Below are 18,724 nucleotides of genomic sequence, written 5' to 3'. Positions count from 1 at the left end.
GTTTTTGGGGGTGAAAGATGTGTATACCTTGTAACTTCTTGGGGTATCAGCACTTATTAGTTTATTAGTTTGCAAATCAACCACTGTACACATTCATTTAGAAGTTGGTATTTGAAAATAATCTCAGTAAGTGGAGAACCGGGCCTTATGGGCCGGGCAGCGCAGGGCACGCCTTAATCCCCAAGTTCACCTGCCTTGTACAAAACAGAGACACGAAAAACTCCGTTGAGCGTGGAAGCCAGGTTTATTAGCTGCAGCTAAGCACAGTTATCCTAGAAGTTACACGCAAGGGTGGGTTCTAAGGAGACTGCCACTTCAATCCGTGGCGCACAGTCTCTTATAGTAACATGTTTACAATTATTCACTTCTATTGCAGATAGAACAGACCAATGATAAAAGTTGAAAAACAAGCCATCAGGTATCTCAGATACGCCTCTGCCTCAGACCTCGTGTGCTACCCCTCCCAACAAATTAATCAGTAATGGTGTCTACAATCCCCTTCTCGCAGGTGGCAGGACATGCTTGTGTACCTCAAAAGACAGTTGTGTAACAAGAGAATACAAGGAGAAAATAGCGAAGGCCAGTCGGATAAGATAATGTAAGGAATGAATAGGAGAAGGCAAATAGTCAGTTGGGACAGGGATCAATCGAGCCAGACATGGATTAACAAACTTAGCCAAACCCTGACATTGGGTTTTGCGAACAAGAGCAATGGAGTTACTTCTTAACTAGAAGGACACGTAGCAGCTGGGAAGGCAAAAATACACCGTTCGCTGTGCTGCCTGAGTGAGGGCAACACAAAATGGCGACAGACACAAAATGGCGGCTAGATACAGGACGAAGTCTGAAATCGCAGAACCTCAGCCCCTCCTTTTGCCATTCCTCAGGCAACCATCAAGGACCCAAGTTAGTATGATTCAATATCAATGGCCATGGGGTCATCGAGCTGTTGCTGTAACATCATTCTAATATTCTCTGTTTTCTGTGACACGGGCTTCGGGACACACATAGTGGCACAAAGACCACATATTGCAGGTCCACACTGTACACAGAAACAACAAGAGAAAATGATGGCCAAAATCATTCCAAGAAACGTTAGTATCTTCCATCCCTATGTGGACAGTAGTCCCCAAAACCATCCCATCACAAACCAATCTCCCGTGTCCTGATGTTTAGACTCGGAGATGACATGTAGCTTAGAGAAAGCTTTGTATACTGTAGGGACATTATCAGGAATGTAAACACAGCAACTAGACCCGATCAATTTACAGATACCTCCGCGATCTGCAAGGATAATATCTAAAACTATCCGATTTTGTAACATCATAAGACGATCCGCCTGAACTTCGGCTGTCAAATTACTCAAAGCTCCAGCTGTTTCATTCACGGTAGCCTCGACAACATGAGCTAATCATCTGATGTCTCTGCTATTGGTTATTGGACCCCAAAAAGGGAGAAATCCTTTAATGAAATCTCCTATTTCCTGTCCAGCTTTATCTTTCTGATCAATAACTCCTCTACCATTTTTTTTCCTGAAATGACCTGAAGGAGCAATATACGTCGGGGGAAGAAGAAAGGCCACATAACAAGTTCCCGAAAAATAAGTAGGAAGCCAAGTATAGGCTCTGTCGTGACAAATTAAATATGTGCCTTGTGATGGCACTAGTGGTGAGGGACTCTTCTCCTGCTGATTTATGGGGTTCTGACCATGAATTTGTAAAAAGAAATTACCTCAATGAGGTACAGTCCACATTGATGGGAAGCTCCTTCATTTAGCCTTTTCTGTGAGGCTAGTAACATATTGTGTTATATTACAACCATCGTATGCTCTTTTCTCATCTATGGGAATCTTATTAATCTGGGCAATTTTAGCCATCGTCACTATTCCCTTAATCAAGGAACTGTGCCTAAAATCTGCTCCACCACCATATGGACTACCAGGAGGATATCGTAACTGATTCTGATAGATGTTAGAGAACATGGCCAAATAAGACCAAGTGGAGCCTTCATAAGAAAATGGAATGACTAAATATGGCATACCTCTCTCTATATTATGATGCATAAGCCCACAGACCCAACAATCAGTAGTATTCATTACCAATTGATGCTGATGCAGTAACTGAATAAACAAATTGTTGAAATATTCAGATCTCCTAGTCTGTTTGTGTTCTGAAAGTGTACAAAACTGGTGTGGGGAGGCAGTAGTAGAAGAAGATAAAAAGTCAGAGGTTGGGACATTTGCCTGCTGTCTGCTATAAACAACCCAGCTTACACAGGCTAATGAAATACTTGAACATATTAGAGTACATAAAATTATACCACATGGACTAATCACTAGTCCCATACGTTTTTGTTTCATTTTTACAGTTTTATCATCATTTCCCACTTTAGCATCCATTACTCTAAAATCGTTGCTCACGATAATGTAAATTGATACTTGTATAGCGCAATACTCACCCGCAAGGGTCTCAAGGCGCTTGCTCGAATACCGCTGTGGAACCCATCCTGGCTTTCCCTGTGAGGCGTCCACTCCTGGGCACCCCCAAGTTGGAGGCCAGGCCTCCTTAGCGTTGTGGGGGCCGTTATGGAGATTAAGCAAGCTATTGCCCAGAGTTGCAGAGGGGGACTCTATGATTGGAAAAGGCACCTAGGCGAGAATTATCAGGTCCGTGGAAATTTTGAGCCCAAGACCCGCCGAGGCGGGGAATTGAACCCTGGCCCCGGGCCAGACCTCTGCATCAGGGTCTGCCGCTCTAACGATTGAAAAAACAACAAGTGATGGACTGAATGTGGATCAATGTCACACACTCCCCCAGTCAAAAGATCTGGGCCCAAATCCATTGTTTGTTTGCACTCCACACCACCCTGGGTTAGACAATGGCGATATGCAAATCAGCTCTGACCCTGTTGCCCCATGGGAACAGTCCAGTCCGAACTACAAAAGCCATGTCCTTCCCAGAACGGAATCAAGCATCCGAGGACCGGACCGGTTTCGAGGTAACACCTCTCATCAGCCCGGCTAGCTTGACTCCAAGTGGTGTGGAGTGCCTGGGACCCACGTCTGGGCATCCCCAGCGCACTTAGGGCGGCAATTGCAAAAACAACAAGTGATGGACTGAATGTGGATCAATGTCACACACTCCCCCAGTCAAAAGATCTGGGCCCAAATCCATCGTTTTTTTGCACTCCACACCACCCTGGGTTAGACAATGGCGATATGCAAATCAGCTCTGACCCTGTTGCCCCATGGGAACAGTCCAGTCCGAACTACAAAAGCCATGTCCTTCCCAGAACGGAATCAAGCATCCGAGGACCGGACCGGTTTCGAGGTAACACCTCTCATCAGCCCGGCTAGCTTGACTCCAAGTGGTGTGGAGTGCCTGGGACCCACGTCTGGGCATCTCCAGCGCACTTAGGGCGGCAATTGCAAAAACAACAAGTGATGGACTGAATGTGGATCAATGTCACACACTCCCCCAGTCAAAAGATCTGGGCCCAAATCCATCGTTTTTTTGCACTCCACACCACCCTGGGTTAGACAATGGCGATATGCAAATCAGCTCTGACCCTGTTGCCCCATGGGAACAGTCCAGTCCGAACTACAAAAGCCATGTCCTTCCCAGAACGGAATCAAGCATCCGAGGACCGGACCGGTTGAGGTAACACCTCTCATCAGCCCGGCTAGCTTGACTCCAAGTGGTGTGGAGTGCCTGGGACCCACGTCTGGGCATCCCCAGCGCACTTAGGGCGGCAATTGCAAAAACAACAAGTGATGGACTGAATGTGGATCAATGTCACACACTCCCCCAGTCAAAAGATCTGGGCCCAAATCCATCGTTTTTTTGCACTCCACACCACCCTGGGTTAGACAATGGCGATATGCAAATCAGCTCTGACCCTGTTGCCCCATGGGAACAGTCCAGTCCGAACTACAAAAGCCATGTCCTTCCCAGAACGGAATCAAGCATCCGAGGACCGGACCGGTTTCGAGGTAACACCTCTCATCAGCCCGGCTAGCTTGACTCCAAGTGGTGTGGAGTGCCTGGGACCCACGTCTGGGCATCCCCAGCGCACTTAGGGCGGCAATTGCAAAAACAACAAGTGATGGACTGAATGTGGATCAATGTCACACACTCCCCCAGTCAAAAGATCTGGGCCCAAATCCATCGTTTTTTTGCACTCCACACCACCCTGGGTTAGACAATGGCGATATGCAAATCAGCTCTGACCCTGTTGCCCCATGGGAACAGTCCAGTCCGAACTACAAAAGCCATGTCCTTCCCAGAACGGAATCAAGCATCCGAGGACCGGACCGGTTTCGAGGTAACACCTCTCATCAGCCCGGCTAGCTTGACTCCAAGTGGTGTGGAGTGCCTGGGACCCACGTCTGGGCATCCCCAGCGCACTTAGGGTGGCAATTGCAAAAACAACAAGTGATGGACTGAATGTGGATCAATGTCACACACTCCCCCAGTCAAAAGATCTGGGCCCAAATCCATCGTTTTTTTGCACTCCACACCACCCTGGGTTAGACAATGGCGATATGCAAATCAGCTCTGACTCTGTTGCCCCATGGGAACAGTCCAGTCCGAACTACAAAAGCCATGTCCTTCCCAGAACGGAATCAAGCATCCGAGGACCGGACCGGTTTCGAGGTAACACCTCTCATCAGCCCGGCTAGCTTGACTCTAAGTGGTGTGGAGTGCCTGGGACCCACGTCTGGGCATCCCCAGCGCACTTAGGGCGGCAATTGCAAAAACAACAAGTGATGGACTGAATGTGGATCAATGTCACACACTCCCCCAGTCAAAAGATCTGGGCCCAAATCCATCGTTTTTTTGCACTCCACACCACCCTGGGTTAGACAATGGCGATATGCAAATCAGCTCTGACCCTGTTGCCCCATGGGAACAGTCCAGTCCGAACTACAAAAGCCATGTCCTTCCCAGAACGGAATCAAGCATCCGAGGACCGGACCGGTTTCGAGGTAACACCTCTCATCAGCCCGGCTAGCTTGACTCCAAGTGGTGTGAAGTGCCTGGGACCCACGTCTGGGCATCCCCAGCGCACTTAGGGCGGCAATTGCAAAAACAACAAGTGATGGACTGAATGTGGATCAATGTCACACACTCCCCCAGTCAAAAGATCTGGGCCCAAATCCATCGTTTTTTTGCACTCCACACCACCCTGGGTTAGACAATGGCGATATGCAAATCAGCTCTGACCCTGTTGCCCCATGCGAACAGTCCAGTCCGAACTACAAAAGCCATGTCCTTCCCAGAACGGAATCAAGCATCCGAGGACCGGACCGGTTTCGAGGTAACACCTCTCATCAGCCCGGCTAGCTTGACTCTAAGTGGTGTGGAGTGCCTGGGACCCACGTCTGGGCATCCCCAGCGCACTTAGGGCGGCAATTGCAAAAACAACAAGTGATGGACTGAATGTGGATCAATGTCACACACTCCCCCAGTCAAAAGATCTGGGCCCAAATCCATCGTTTTTTTGCACTCCACACCACCCTGGGTTAGACAATGGCGATATGCAAATCAGCTCTGACCCTGTTGCCCCATGGGAACAGTCCAGTCCGAACTACAAAAGCCATGTCCTTCCCAGAACGGAATCAAGCATCCGAGGACCGGACCGGTTTCGAGGTAACACCTCTCATCAGCCCGGCTAGCTTGACTCCAAGTGGTGTGGAGTGCCTGGGACCCACGTCTGGGCATCCCCAGCGCACTTAGGGCGGCAATTGCAAAAACAACAAGTGATGGACTGAATGTGGATCAATGTCACACACTCCCCCAGTCAAAAGATCTGGGCCCAAATCCATCGTTTTTTTGCACTCCACACCACCCTGGGTTAGACAATGGCGATATGCAAATCAGCTCTGACCCTGTTGCCCCATGGGAACAGTCCAGTCCGAACTACAAAAGCCATGTCCTTCCCAGAACGGAATCAAGCATCCGAGGACCGGACCGGTTTCGAGGTAACACCTCTCATCAGCCCGGCTAGCTTGACTCTAAGTGGTGTGGAGTGCCTGGGACCCACGTCTGGGCATCCCCAGCGCACTTAGGGCGGCAATTGCAAAAACAACAAGTGATGGACTGAATGTGGATCAATGTCACACACTCCCCCAGTCAAAAGATCTGGGCCCAAATCCATCGTTTTTTTGCACTCCACACCACCCTGGGTTAGACAATGGCGATATGCAAATCAGCTCTGACCCTGTTGCCCCATGGGAACAGTCCAGTCCGAACTACAAAAGCCATGTCCTTCCCAGAACGGAATCAAGCATCCGAGGACCAGACCGGTTTCGAGGTAACACCTCTCATCAGCCCGGCTAGCTTGACTCCAAGTGGTGTGGAGTGCCTGGGACCCACGTCTGGGCATCCCCAGCGCACTTAGGGCGGCAATTGCAAAAACAACAAGTGATGGACTGAATGTGGATCAATGTCACACACTCCCCCAGTCAAAAGATCTGGGCCCAAATCCATCGTTTTTTTGCACTCCACACCACCCTCGGTTAGACAATGGCGATATGCAAATCAGCTCTGACCCTGTTGCCCCATGGGAACAGTCCAGTCCGAACTACAAAAGCCATGTCCTTCCCAGAACGGAATGAAGCATCCGAGGACCGGACCGGTTTCGAGGTAACACCTCTCATCAGCCCGGCTAGCTTGACTCCAAGTGGTGTGGAGTGCCTGGGACCCACGTCTGGGCATCCCCAGCGCACTTAGGGCGGCAATTGCAAAAACAACAAGTGATGGACTGAATGTGGATCAATGTCACACACTCCCCCAGTCAAAAGATCTGGGCCCAAATCCATCGTTTTTTTGCACTCCACACCACCCTGGGTTAGACAATGGCGATATGCAAATCAGCTCTGACCCTGTTGCCCCATGGGAACAGTCCAGTCCGAACTACAAAAGCCATGTCCTTCCCAGAACGGAATCAAGCATCCGAGGACCGGACCGGTTTCGAGGTAACACCTCTCATCAGCCCGGCTAGCTTGACTCCAAGTGGTGTGGAGTGCCTGGGACCCACGTCTGGGCATCCCCAGCGCACTTAGGGCGGCAATTGCAAAAACAACAAGTGATGGACTGAATGTGGATCAATGTCACACACTCCCCCAGTCAAAAGATCTGGGCCCAAATCCATCGTTTTTTTGCACTCCACACCACCCTGGGTTAGACAATGGCGATATGCAAATCAGCTCTGACCCTGTTGCCCCATGGGAACAGTCCAGTCCGAACTACAAAAGCCATGTCCTTCCCAGAACGGAATCAAGCATCCGAGGACCGGACCGGTTTCGAGGTAACACCTCTCATCAGCCCGGCTAGCTTGACTCCAAGTGGTGTGGAGTGCCTGGGACCCACGTCTGGGCATCCCCAGCGCACTTAGGGCGGCAATTGCAAAAACAACAAGTGATGGACTGAATGTGGATCAATGTCACACACTCCCCCAGTCAAAAGATCTGGGCCCAAATCCATCGTTTTTTTGCACTCCACACCACCCTGGGTTAGACAATGGCGATATGCAAATCAGCTCTGACCCTGTTGCCCCATGGGAACAGTCCAGTCCGAACTACAAAAGCCATGTCCTTCCCAGAACGGAATCAAGCATCCGAGGACCGGACCGGTTTCGAGTCAACACCTCTCATCAGCCCGGCTAGCTTGACTCCAAGTGGTGTGGAGTGCCTGGGACCCACGTCTGGGCATCCCCAGCGCACTTAGGGCGGCAATTGCAAAAACAACAAGTGATGGACTGAATGTGGATCAATGTCACACACTCCCCCAGTCAAAAGATCTGGGCCCAAATCCATCGTTTTTTTGCACTCCACACCACCCTGGGTTAGACAATGGCGATATGCAAATCAGCTCTGACCCTGTTGCCCCATGGGAACAGTCCAGTCCGAACTACAAAAGCCATGTCCTTCCCAGAACGGAATCAAGCATCTGAGGACCGGACCGGTTTCGAGGTAACACCTCTCATCAGCCCGGCTAGCTTGACTCTAAGTGGTGTGGAGTGCCTGGGACCCACGTCTGGGCATCCCCAGCGCACTTAGGGCGGCAATTGCAAAAACAACAAGTGATGGACTGAATGTGGATCAATGTCACACACTCCCCCAGTCAAAAGATCTGGGCCCAAATCCATCGTTTTTTTGCACTCCACACCACCCTGGGTTAGACAATGGCGATATGCAAATCAGCTCTGACCCTGTTGCCCCATGGGAACAGTCCAGTCCGAACTACAAAAGCCATGTCCTTCCCAGAACGGAATCAAGCATCCGAGGACCGGACCGGTTTCGAGGTAACACCTCTCATCAGCCCGGCTAGCTTGACTCCAAGTGGTGTGGAGTGCCTGGGACCCACGTCTGGGCATCCCCAGCGCACTTAGGGCGGCAATTGCAAAAACAACAAGTGATGGACTGAATGTGGATCAATGTCACACACTCCCCCAGTCAAAAGATCTGGGCCCAAATCCATCGTTTTTTTGCACTCCACACCACCCTGGGTTAGACAATGGCGATATGCAAATCAGCTCTGACCCTTTTGCCCCATGGGAACAGTCCAGTCCGAACTACAAAAGCCATGTCCTTCCCAGAACGGAATCAAGCCTCCGAGGACCGGACCGGTTTCGAGGTAACACCTCTCATCAGCCCGGCTAGCTGGACTCCAAGTGGTGTGGAGTGCCTGGGACCCACGTCTGGGCATCCCCAGCGCACTTAGGGCGGCAATTGCAAAAACAACAAGTGATGGACTGAATGTGGATCAATGTCACACACTCCCCCAGTCAAAAGATCTGGGCCCAAATCCATCGTTTTTTTGAACTCCACACCACCCTGGGTTAGACAATGGCGATATGCAAATCAGCTCTGACCCTGTTGCCCCATGGGAACAGTCCAGTCCGAACTACAAAAGCCATGTCCTTCCCAGAACGGAATCAAGCATCCGAGGACCGGACCGGTTTCGAGGTAACACCTCTCATCAGCCCGGCTAGCTTGACTCTAAGTGGTGTGGAGTGCCTGGGACCCACGTCTGGGCATCCCCAGCGCACTTAGGGCGGCAATTGCAAAAACAACAAGTGATGGACTGAATGTGGATCAATGTCACACACTCCCCCAGTCAAAAGATCTGGGCCCAAATCCATCGTTTTTTTGCACTCCACACCACCCTGGGTTAGACAATGGCGATATGCAAATCAGCTCTGACCCTGTTGCCCCATGGGAACAGTCCAGTCCGAACTACAAAAGCCATGTCCTTCCCAGAACGGAATCAAGCATCCGAGGACCAGACCGGTTTCGAGGTAACACCTCTCATCAGCCCGGCTAGCTTGACTCCAAGTGGTGTGGAGTGCCTGGGACCCACGTCTGGGCATCCCCAGCGCACTTAGGGCGGCAATTGCAAAAACAACAAGTGATGGACTGAATGTGGATCAATGTCACACACTCCCCCAGTCAAAAGATCTGGGCCCAAATCCATCGTTTTTTTGCACTCCACACCACCCTGGGTTAGACAATGGCGATATGCAAATCAGCTCTGACCCTGTTGCCCCATGGGAACAGTCCAGTCCGAACTACAAAAGCCATGTCCTTCCCAGAACGGAATCAAGCATCCGAGGACCGGACCGGTTTCGAGGTAACACCTCTCATCAGCCCGGCTAGCTTGACTCCAAGTGGTGTGGAGTGCCTGGGACCCACGTCTGGGCATCCCCAGCGCACTTAGGGCGGCAATTGCAAAAACAACAAGTGATGGACTGAATGTGGATCAATGTCACACACTCCCCCAGTCAAAAGATCTGGGCCCAAATCTATCGTTTTTTTGCACTCCACACCACCCTGGGTTAGACAATGGCGATATGCAAATCAGCTCTGACCCTGTTGCCCCATGGGAACAGTCCAGTCCGAACTACAAAAGCCATGTCCTTCCCAGAACGGAATCAAGCATCCGAGGACCGGACCGGTTTCGAGGTAACACCTCTCATCAGCCCGGCTAGCTTGACTCTAAGTGGTGTGGAGTGCCTGGGACCCACGTCTGGGCATCCCCAGCGCACTTAGGGCGGCAATTGCAAAAACAACAAGTGATGGACTGAATGTGGATCAATGTCACACACTCCCCCAGTCAAAAGATCTGGGCCCAAATCCATCATTTTTTTGCACTCCACACCACCCTGGGTTAGACAATGGCGATATGCAAATCAGCTCTGACCCTGTTGCCCCATGGGAACAGTCCAGTCCGAACTACAAAAGCCATGTCCTTCCCAGAACGGAATCAAGCATCCGAGGACCGGACCGGTTTCGAGGTAACACCTCTCATCAGCCCGGCTAGCTTGACTCCAAGTGGTGTGGAGTGCCTGGGACCCACGTCTGGGCATCCCCAGCGCACTTAGGGCGGCAATTGCAAAAACAACAAGTGATGGACTGAATGTGGATCAATGTCACACACTCCCCCAGTCAAAAGATCTGGGCCCAAATCCATCGTTTTTTTGCACTCCACACCACCCTGGGTTAGACAATGGCGATATGCAAATCAGCTCTGACCCTGTTTCCCCATGGGAACAGTCCAGTCCGAACTACAAAAGCCATGTCCTTCCCAGAACGGAATCAAGCCTCCGAGGACCGGACCGGTTTCGAGGTAACACCTCTCATCAGCCCGGCTAGCTTGACTCCAAGTGGTGTGGAGTGCCTGGGACCCACGTCTGGGCATCCCCAGCGCACTTAGGGCGGCAATTGCAAAAACAACAAGTGATGGACTGAATGTGGATCAATGTCACACACTCCCCCAGTCAAAAGATCTGGGCCCAAATCCATCGTTTTTTTGAACTCCACACCACCCTGGGTTAGACAATGGCGATATGCAAATCAGCTCTGACCCTGTTGCCCCATGGGAACAGTCCAGTCCGAACTACAAAAGCCATGTCCTTCCCAGAACGGAATCAAGCATCCGAGGACCGGACCGGTTTCGAGGTAACACCTCTCATCAGCCCGGCTAGCTTGACTCTAAGTGGTGTGGAGTGCCTGGGACCCACGTGTGGGCATCCCCAGCGCACTTAGGGCGGCAATTGCAAAAACAACAAGTGATGGACTGAATGTGAATCAATGTCACACACTCCCCCAGTCAAAAGATCTGGGCCCAAATCCATCGTTTTTTTGCACTCCACACCACCCTGGGTTAGACAATGGCGATATGCAAATCAGCTCTGACCCTGTTGCCCCATGGGAACAGTCCAGTCCGAACTACAAAAGCCATGTCCTTCCCAGAACGGAATCAAGCATGCGAGGACCAGACCGGTTTCGAGGTAACACCTCTCATCAGCCCGGCTAGCTTGACTCCAAGTGGTGTGGAGTGCCTGGGACCCACGTCTGGGCATCCCCAGCGCACTTAGGGCGGCAATTGCAAAAACAACAAGTGATGGACTGAATGTGGATCAATGTCACACACTCCCCCAGTCAAAAGATCTGGGCCCAAATCCATCGTTTTTTTGCACTCCACACCACCCTGGGTTAGACAATGGCGATATGCAAATCAGCTCTAACGATTGAGCCACAGTTCTCCACAATAATCTTCCTAGATCACTTAGCTGTGATTGTTAGCCATCCTATGACACTGCAAGTCCTGTGGAACCTAGGTCACTACTCAGGTCACAGCTTAAGACTCCTACTGTGACCCTGCAACTTGATGGGTGGTGGGAGAAAAAACACACAATAATGTCTCTCAAAAAAAAGGTATACTCAGAAAAATCAGAAAAAAGAAAGTTCAATTTTCGTTGCTTTTTCTTGATCGCAAATTATATTGAGTCTTATTAGGGATCGTCTGGTCTTTAAACAAAACATCTGGATTTGCTGTGTTCAAACATAGATGCGATGGTACAGCCTCTTGTAACACGTCGTCGTCTTCTTTCTCAGACGTTTGGTCCAGGCGTGCACTACTGAATGGTACAAATCTAGGTACTTTCTCACTTTTACTGTCGCCTATGCTATTACAAGTCCATTGATCAAAAGGTAAAGGCAACTGTACTCTTTTACAGTGCACGCCATGGACCCAGTTCTTTTTCCAAACAACTTTAACTGCCGTACGTGTGACGAGCAGGACTTGCCATGGCGGACCGCAACGAGGTTCCAGATTCTTTATCCGCTGAAAGTTCTTCAGACAGACCCAGTCCCCGGGTTGGATGGAGTGACCTGGATCTGTGGAGACCTCCGGCAAAGCATTTTGAACCTGTTGGTGAAGAACACGTAATTTAGTGGTGAGGTCATGCAAATAGTCAATCAGAATTTGGTATGGGATGTCAGAGTACTTTTTAGGTCGAGGAACTCCCCAAACATTTGCTGGACATCCAAAAACTACCTCATACGGACTCAAACCTAAACGAGAATGCACAGTAGTTCTCGTAGACAAAGTGCTAATGGTAGGGCATCAGGCCACGCGAGGCCTGTGCTCGCCTGAATCTTTGCCAATTTGAGCCTGCGAGTGCCATTATAGCTCTCCGCCAATCCTGCTGACTGAGGATGGTTTGCCGCGTGGAATTTCTGTTTAATACCAAGACCTGTACACGCTTTCTGCATAATTTGGCCTACAAATTCACTTCCATTGTCAGACCAGACTATGCACGGCAAACCGAACCTCGGGAAAAACTCCTTCCAAAGGACTTTGGCAGTAGACAAAGCAGTGTTGTCCTTTAGGGGGTTGTCTTGACAGGGTTTTTGGATCTATTTAGCAGTAGTATAGACTTTAATCTTGCTCACATCTAGGATACGTATTCCTAGCTTGTGTTGGCCCTTTTAAGCCCTTTTTTCCAGACCTAGAAGAGGATAGCTGCTTAATATGATGATAGATCCCTTATTCTTGACTCTAATTTGTCTATTGCCTATTGGCTTTGACATACTTGCTTATAGTAGAGGTTGGATCCTGTGGTCCTGACTTTATATTACACATTGGTATGGTTTATGTAGGTACTCTGACAGAGCTAAGGGGTATTTCATCCTTCTCAGGCGTATAGGCCCAGAACTAGACAGACTCCATGTTGATGAAGCTGAGAGGCTTGCAGGGTAAAGGTAAAGTTTATAGTTAAAGCTGTTGTTCACTTGGAGAGAACCGGTCTGGGCCAGCCCTTATCGGTAGGCTGTATTATTCTCTGTGTCGGAGACACCACAAAAGGCTGGCCAGCTGGGTGTGTGTCCTTGATGCGAAGTGGTGCAGAGATCTGGTGGGCGGCAGGCTGATGGCTAGAACTTTCCATGAGGAAACAGCATTCTATATCAGTGAAGTGCAGAGGCGGAGTCAGTGAGTCGAGCTGGAGTGGTAGAAGAGTGAGGAGCTGTTGGAGTAGGAGAGAGAGAGAGTTCAAGCTAGAGAGAGCTGAGTTGAATTGGAGGAGCAGAGAGTGTTGGTAGAGTTGGAGGAGTGGAATTGCAAGAGGAGAAGAGACAGAACATGCTTGGAACAGAGAGAAGACAAACAGACAGTCAGTGAGCTGGAACTGAAGGAAGCAGTCAGAAGCAGTTACTTATCAGGAGGAGGTGTGAATAGCTGGAGTCTGAAGTAATGCCTTTTAGAAGAGACTGAAGTTATATCGTGGATTAACCTGTGGGAGCAGCTGGAGTTAATTGGACATTGGCACAGAGATCGTATCCAGAAGGAACAAGCTAGTGGAATGAACGAGTATCAGAGCGGCAGAAACCATTAGACTGAAGCTGGAAGGTGGAGACAGTTCGTGGGGGAGAGGAGTCCAGTGCACAGTGATCAGCGCAGAGGTGTATCCAAGAGTGCAGGAGAGAGAGAGAGTCTGAGATGAGCCAAGGCACAGACGAGAGAGGAACCCAGATGACAGCTAGAACAAGACTTCACACTAATCAGGTGATATCGGTCCTGTCATATTAGTTTACTTTACACTTACATCTTAATCTTGTCTTTATTCCCTAGGCTATTGTATTGCTAATCCTTTTCCTTGCAGCGGTGTGTTCTATCTATAGTCTTTGTCAGTTACATGTGGATGTGTCCATTATAATACAGATCTGTGTATGTGTCTATATTGTTGAAATAAAAGTAACCCCAGTTCTTAGTGAACTGACATGTGCCTTGTATTCTTGTTCAATCATAGTAATCTAGTTCTCCTAGTCAGACGTTGTTTGCATGAACGGATGTGAATCCCGGTCAGGTAAGGAGTGAGTGAATAAGTAGGGAGATAGGGAACATTTGATGCCAGGAGCAGAAGGCACATATTAGTAATTGGCTAACTCCTAATATTGTAGTAGCAAGCCCTTAGTGAATAGTGAGAGAGACTTCCCAACATATAGAGAGAAAACCATAGGTGTCCATAGGAAAGTGGTCGTCATTGGTAAGTGGCGTTAGTGAGAGCACCGGAAGGAGACGGTGTGGAGGCCTGCCGGATTGCGGGCCGTGTGTAAATGAGAGCGTTGGGGAGGAGACCAGCGTGGAGGTCTGCCAGATTGCGGACCGTGTGTAAATGAGAGCACTGGGGCTGCAGACCCATGTGTGTAGACACGCTGGATTGTGTGTCATATCTGCCCCAGGGTAGATTAGTCTGGACCCATGTGGTCGCGAGACTATAAGGTATGAGTGTGGTGTAGGGCATGGATATCCTTAGTAATCAGTGAGTATTCTTAGTATCCCTATAGATTTAGTGGTGTTTCTGATAATATGAGCTTGTATATTGCGAGTTCCCCATCCTCAGGTAGGTACCCAGGTGCCTGGATAGATGGTCCTGAGGAGGGATGTGGTTACGTTCTGGCTGGGTTAGAGGGGCCCCTAGGGGCTGATCCCATCTAAGCAGAAAATCCGGTCATTACATCTGGCGTAGTCGACTGTTTACGAATGCTGTGTGTCCTGGCCATGTGCTTGGAGAGGTTCCCATGTGTTGTGAGGGAGTGCCCTGATCGCCAGTTCCATCTGGTGTAGTTTTGCAGTTTATGTAGCCTGTGTGACCTATGGGCTTGAACAGTTGCAGTGTGAGGAGATTGCAGTACATCATGGCATTTGACTTAAGCAGGGTGGAAGAAATGGTTTTCATTTTGGTGTTTGAACTGTCAGGGTTGAAGGATGACATTACGTGAAGGAGCCAGTAACATCTTTGTGATGGTCCAATTGTACAAATGTGTGTAAAAAATGCTTTTAAATTGCCCATTATATTGCTTGCTGCGTCTGCTTATGCTGTGCAATGTGAAATGTGTTCAATGTAATATGACTTTTTCTCTTGTAAATATGGCTTGTGAATAGCGCCATGTAATTGTGGCTTGTGAGGAGCATGTTCTCATTCTGACTTGCTGTGTTCCTTGTGAATTGCGCCTTGCATATATTCCTTGTGTGGCGCATGTCATTTTTTGAACTTGTTGACTTTCATTGTAAATATGGCTTGTGAATAGCGCCATGTGGTTATGGCTTGGATTGAGCATGTTATTGTTGCGTTAGGTAGGAGAGAGCTGGATCTCTTTCAAATGCTTTGGGGATTTGTTTTGTAGATGTGCGTACGTGTTATGTGAAAACGTGGAGAGATACTATCTTGAAATTTCCCATGTACTGCAGTCATTGGGAATGATTTTGTTTGAGCTGCCAAAGGGTTAATATCTTGAATTGAGATGGCAGTATTTATTTTAACATGCTGTTTAACATGCATGGTTATTTGAGCTGACTATAAAAGTCAGTGAGTGTTTTGATGGTTGATGATTTGATTTGACTTTTATTGGTTTCTGAGTCTGCCTATGTGCTTTGTCATCTTCTTGATGGAAAGGTAACATCTTGTGCTGAGCGTAGGCCTCTGTTCATTTAACATTCTTTTTGAATTGCGTCTATGAATTTGTGTGGGTTTGCCTTGGAGCTGCTGTTTCATGTGTCTGACTCTTAGAGGTCGATAAGTTATAAATCAACCAGTCGGATTGAGATAAGGGTTTGCACGGAGAGAGCAGTGTTCTTTTAAATGTGCTACTTGATATGCATCCACAGATGTGTTGAGAATTATTTTTGAATGCATGTTTGAAATGAGGGAAATATTAGAAGATGGCTCAGTTGGTGTGCGCACGCTACGGGGCTGTTTTCATTATTATTTCTTTGAGGGTTTTCCATCTAGAAAGGAATGTGCTGGCCGGTGTTTTGCAATGATCACAGGTTGAGAATAATCAATCATGCCCAACAGTGCACAGTAACATGTGCTTTTAATTAGTGAAATGCAACCCTGTGCTTTTATGAAAATGTTCTGGAAAATATTAATGTGTATTTCCCTGATGCAAGCTGAACCTTTTTTTTTTCAAATGTAGTTGTTTTAATATGCAGCAGTCCAGCATACGTAAGTTAACCCACTCAGTTGGAAAATAAATGGCTGTTTGATAATATATGAATTTGGCCCTTTTACTAGGTTGAATTGAAAGGCTTGCACGATAAATTATGCTGCAATGCAAAATTACATGTTGCCCCTGGTTGGAAAAAAAATCAATGATGAAATGTGTTTGCATTTTATGTTGTTTTAATATTATTTCCCTTTCAACAGCTGCAAGTATATTGTGATTTCGTTTTTTATTTTTTGAATGCTAGTGTGTATAGTTAGGGTGGAGCAGAATATATTGTTCTATTTTGACTAAAAATGATAACTATGACACACTACCATCTTAATGCATTGCTATGTGTCCCTTACATTAGTTTAATTTGCATTTAGTTACAAGGCTCAGTAGTATTCATTACCAATTGATGCTGATGCAGTAACTGAATAAACAAATTGTTGAAATATTCAGATCTCCTAGTCTGTTTGTGTTCCGAAAGTGTACAAAACTGGTGTGGGGAGGCAGTAGTAGAAGAAGATAAAAAGTCAGAGGTTGGGACATTTGCCTGCTGTCTGCTATAAACAACCCAGCTTACACAGGCTAATGAAATACTTGAACATATTAGAGTACATAAAATTATACCACATGGACTAATCACTAGTCCCATACGTTTTTGTTTCATTTTTACAGTTTTATCATCATTTCCCACTTTAGCATCCATTACTCTAAAATCGTTGCTCACAATAATGTAAATTGATACTTGTATAGCGCAATACTCACCCGCAAGGGTCTCAAGGCGCTTGCACGAATACCGCTGTGGAACCCATCCTGGCTTTCCCTGTGAGGCGTCCACTCCTGGGCACCCCCAAGTTGGAGGCCAGGCATCCTTAGCGTTGTGGGGGCCGTTATGGAGATTAAGCAAGCTATTGCCCAGAGTTGCAGAGGGGGACTCTATGATTGGAAAAGGCACCTAGGCGAGAATTATCAGGTCTGTGGAAATTTTGAGCCCAAGACCCGCCGAGGCGGGGAATTGAACCCTGGCCCCGGGCCAGACCTCTGCATCAGGGTCTGCCGCTCTAACGATTGAGCCACAGTTCTCCACAATAATCTTCCTAGATCACTTAGCTGTGATTGTTAGCCATCCTATGACACTGCAAGTCCTGTGGAACCTAGGTCACTACTCAGGTCACAGCTTAAGACTCCTACTGTGACCCTGCAACTTGATGGGTGGTGCGAGAAAAAACACACAATAATGTCTCTCAAAAAAAAGGTATACTCAGAAAAATCTGAAAAAAGAAAGTTTAATTTTCGTTGCTTTTTCTTGATCGCAAATTATATCGAGTCTTATTAGGGATCGTCTGGTCTTTAAACAAAACATCTGGATTTGCTGTGTTCAAACATAGATGCGATGGTACAGCCTCTTGTAACACGTCGTCGTCTTCTTTCTCAGACGTTTGGTCCAGGCGTGCACTACTGAATGGTACAAATCTAGGTACTTTCTCACTTTTACTGTCGCCTATGCTATTACAAGTCCATTGATCAAAAGGTAAAGGCAACTGTACTCTTTTACAGTGCACGCCATGGACCCAGTTCTTTTTCCAAACAACTTTAACTGCCGTACGTGTGACGAGCAGGACTTGCCATGGCGGACCGCAACGAGGTTCCAGATTCTTTATCCGCTGAAAGTTCTTCAGACAGACCCAGTCCCCGGGTTGGATGGAGTGACCTGGATCTGTGGAGACCTCCGGCAAAGCATTTTGAACCTGTTGGAGAAGAACACGTAATTTAGTGGTGAGGTCATGCAAATAGTCAATCAGAATTTGGTATGGGATGTCAGAGTACTTTTTAGGTCGAGGAACTCCCCAAACATTTGCTGGGCATCCAAAAACTACCTCATACGGACTCAAACCTAAACGAGAATGCACAGTAGTTCTCGTAGACAAAGTGCTAATGGTAGGGCATCAGGCCACGCGAGGCCTGTGCTAGCCTGAATCTTTGCCAATTTGAGCCTGCAAGTGCCATTATAGCTCTCCGCCAATCCTGCTGACTGAGGATGGTTTGCCGCGTGGAATTTCTGTTTAATACCAAGACCTGTACACGCTTTCTGCATAATTTGGCCTACAAATTCACTTCCATTGTCAGACCAGACTATGCACGGCAAACCGAACCTTGGGAAAAACTCCTTCCAAAGGACTTTGGCAGTAGACAAAGCAGTATTGTCCTTTAGGGGGTTGTCTTGACAGGGTTTTTGGCTCTATTTAGCAGTAGTATAGACTTTAATCTTGCTCACATCTAGGATATGTATTCCTAGCTTGTGTTGGCCCTTTTAAGCCCTTTTTTCCAGACCTAGAAGAGGATAGCTGCTTAATATGATGATAGATCCCTTATTCTTGACTCTAATTTGTCTATTGCCTATTGGCTTTGACATACTTGCTTATAGTAGAGGTTGGATCCTGT

The sequence above is a fragment of the Lissotriton vulgaris genome, chromosome 5 (genome assembly GCF_964263255.1).
Source record: "Lissotriton vulgaris chromosome 5, aLisVul1.2, whole genome shotgun sequence".
Lineage (NCBI taxonomy): Eukaryota > Metazoa > Chordata > Amphibia > Caudata > Salamandridae > Lissotriton > Lissotriton vulgaris.
This window is presented reverse-complemented; position numbering follows the sequence as displayed.